The sequence below is a fragment of the Solanum dulcamara genome, chromosome 10 (genome assembly GCF_947179165.1).
Source record: "Solanum dulcamara chromosome 10, daSolDulc1.2, whole genome shotgun sequence".
Taxonomy (NCBI): domain Eukaryota; kingdom Viridiplantae; phylum Streptophyta; class Magnoliopsida; order Solanales; family Solanaceae; genus Solanum; species Solanum dulcamara.
Window position 1 is genome coordinate 69298335 of NC_077246.1, and position 3172 is coordinate 69301506.

General features: G+C 30.4%; 1 long non-coding RNA gene across 1 annotated transcript; it reads left to right on the forward strand.

Annotated features, from left to right (window-relative positions):
- The first annotated feature begins 404 nt into the window (after positions 1–404).
- Positions 405–1568, forward strand: LOC129871287 (uncharacterized). Its single transcript, XR_008762227.1, has 3 exons — positions 405–791; positions 865–964; positions 1075–1568. It is a non-coding gene; the product is annotated as an uncharacterized LOC129871287 (long non-coding RNA).
- Positions 1569–3172: the final 1604 nt, after the last annotated feature.

Below are 3172 nucleotides of genomic sequence, written 5' to 3' on the forward strand. Positions count from 1 at the left end.
ATGAGATACAAAATTGGAATGCAACGTCTTCGAGATATCAAATGAAGTTTTCATCAGGGAGGAGTAAAATACGTGCTGCACTCTTTTTTTCTTAACCAAGGTTTTGTCCCACTGGATTTTCCTAGTAAGGTTTTTAATGAAGCAGCACTCAAGGCGTATTACCGGATGTGTGTACTCTTTTTCTTTCACTAGGCTTTTTCCCACTGGATTTTTTTAGTAAGGTTTTAACAAGGCACAACATCAATCGGTATTCAGAATAACTATGTATATTATTTCTTGTAAAGTCTTTATTGAGACACATTATACGTGGACATCCAAGAAGGAGTGTTAGAAAGCAAGTAGGAAGAGCAAGTGGTTGTCCACTTGTTGCTCTTTTTTCTTTACATGAGTGGGCATGTCGCCCACTAATTTTAATCTTGTTTTGGCTATAAATTGCCAAAGTTTGGCAATTGAAATAAGAACATAGATACTGCAACATCTCTCAATTTTCTCTTTATCTCACTCTCTCCTTCTTATTTTGCTAAGTTTAATTTATTTTATAACAGATATTAAATTTTATATATCACATACTCATATTATTAATATTTTCTAATTCTTCGAAAGCGAAGATAAATGATCCTAATACATAAAATTGGATTTTAAAGTATTATTTCATTCATTAAGTATAAGATAGTTTATAATTCATATGTATCTATCATTAAAAATACACATTGAAGGCAAAACAAAACAGGACCAAGAGGGAACTCCTGAGGAGACACTATCCAATAAACAAAAGCAAAAAGTTATTCCTGGTACGTAATTTATTAATTAATTCAATATTTTATAATTGACTTATACTATTAATTATTATTTTTTTTCATTTAGTTATTCATGGTTTTCAAGTGAATTTGAGAGCTTTGGTGAAGATAGTCCAGTGAATAATTCTAATTGTGCCTTAATGGATAATAACATTGATACTTGCAAGGTAATTGAGCAACACTTATGCCTATTTACATAATTTTTTTCATTGAGCATACTTATTATATTTTTTTCTAATCTCCAATCATTTATAAAAGAAACAAAGTGGATTTACAGATGTTGGAAAATGAGAAGTTCAAAGAACGCAAGAAAAGTAACATAAAAAAGCATCAAAAGGATTCTTTCGAGGAGGAACCACCTGACCAACAACAAGAAGAAGATATCTATGGTACTTAAGGAATTTTACATCTTACAAATTAAACTTATGTTAATTATTTAAACTTTTTTCAGTTCAAAAGTTGAGATAATCCTAAATTTTAAAGCAATGAGTGCATGGTGATTGAAACTCTTGACCCACATGGCACACAACATACCTAAAATGCAGTCATTAGATTGAAGCTCTAGTCCCACTTTTTGAACTTATAATTTGTTTCAAGTATACCATGCAATCTTACATATAATTTTCACGTGAGTCGGAGCTCAACAAAATTACATGTGAAGATAGTTTATTGGATAGTTCTGATCATATTTTAAATGACAATATTGTCAATTATGACTTGAAACTTTTGACAATAGTTGAAAAGTATGAAAATTATCGTATCATACAAGAAATACCAACAAGTATGAAATTTCGTTCATTAATAACCTCTATAAGGTAATTCATATAAACCTTATGTATATCTTCCTCTGTAACATCAAGTATTTTCAACAAGTTTCTAGTATTGTTCAACTGCAGTTTATTTTTTCTTTACTTTTCATTATTAGATATTTGACAAAATAAAAGAAATTATTAAACTTATTTTGATTATCTCCTCCTTGCATTCCACAGTGTTCTAACGAATTCTCAACAGTTGCAGATTAATTTAATTGAAATCTTCTAAATAAAGAAGATCCAAATATGAATCATTTGGCAAAAGAAGATTTTCTTTTAATCATTTCTTTGAATGTTGAATTTTATCAATTCATTTATAACTTTAAATTTAAGTCGCCTTTATAAACTTTGTCAATTACTTCTTCGGTTCTTCTTTATTAACTACCCTTTATAAAGGTTTATTTTCAAAATTCATCAACAAGAAAAACAGTGTGATCTCACTCAATTAAAAAATAAATCACATTCGAAGTGAAACTTGTTTTCCCTACTTTCATTAGGGAAGTCATTTTTCCATTTTAAGTAGCTTATTTTGCTAGAAAAATACTTTCCAAAATATTTGATCAATCGACTATGAGAAAATTGAAAAACATTTCCCCCTTTACCAAACACACCCTTAGATTTTCCAACTTTTCCAATCACTCAGATCAAGCAAAAGCATTTGAACAACAATTGATCAATTGAAAAAATGTCAAATTTCCCATAAGCAGTACACAACTATATATAGTTACGGCCTATAGCGGGGGACCCAAATTTTTCATTATAATAATTTTAAAATACAAAAAAAAAATCTTACTCTAAATATACAGCGCAATTTTTTGTCCTTACGCGCTCCTAGCTGCTTACCAACCCTCAGTTTGCAGTAAAAACCTGTCATGTTGAATCAGAGACCTATGCTCAGTGCAAAAGTTTGTCCAGATGAATCTTTACTAGAAAACATCTTACCTTTTTAATGGTTCATAAGTTTGGTGAGGATCTCCTCTAGAGACTAATGAATGGTTAGGTGATTGATTGGGACTACAATGGTCTGTTAAACGCAGTGTTATCAAGAGAATGTTTTTCACAATTCGAATTTGTGGTCTTAGCTAAATCTTGAAAATCGTAGTGCAATAATGCTTTTCAAATTTTCTTGACCATTAATCCAACAATTCTTGCTAAGAAGAATGCCCATGTTATGACAATTCCATTCAAAAGGTAACAGGCTAATCTTACAACATTTCGTACCTCAAAACTCATTGCCCATGGATAAAAAAAACTGTTTCAACATCAAAAACAACAGCAAACATATAATAACAGATTCAAAAAATGTAACCAAGCATCGCCACTTGGTTCTATATCTGACTCTACATGGACCGGATTGGTTCGAATTTTTTACAAACCAAACAAAACAATTTGTGTCGGGTTATTAAATCTATAAACCAAACCAAACCAATAAAAGTCGGGTTTTTCGATATTAATTTTTCTTGGGTTTTTCGGGTTTTTTTGGGTTTTTTGAGTTTTTTCGGATTTCTCGGGTTTTTCATAGTATCTAATAAAAAGCACAGAGCGGTGCTTCTTAAAAAGAGT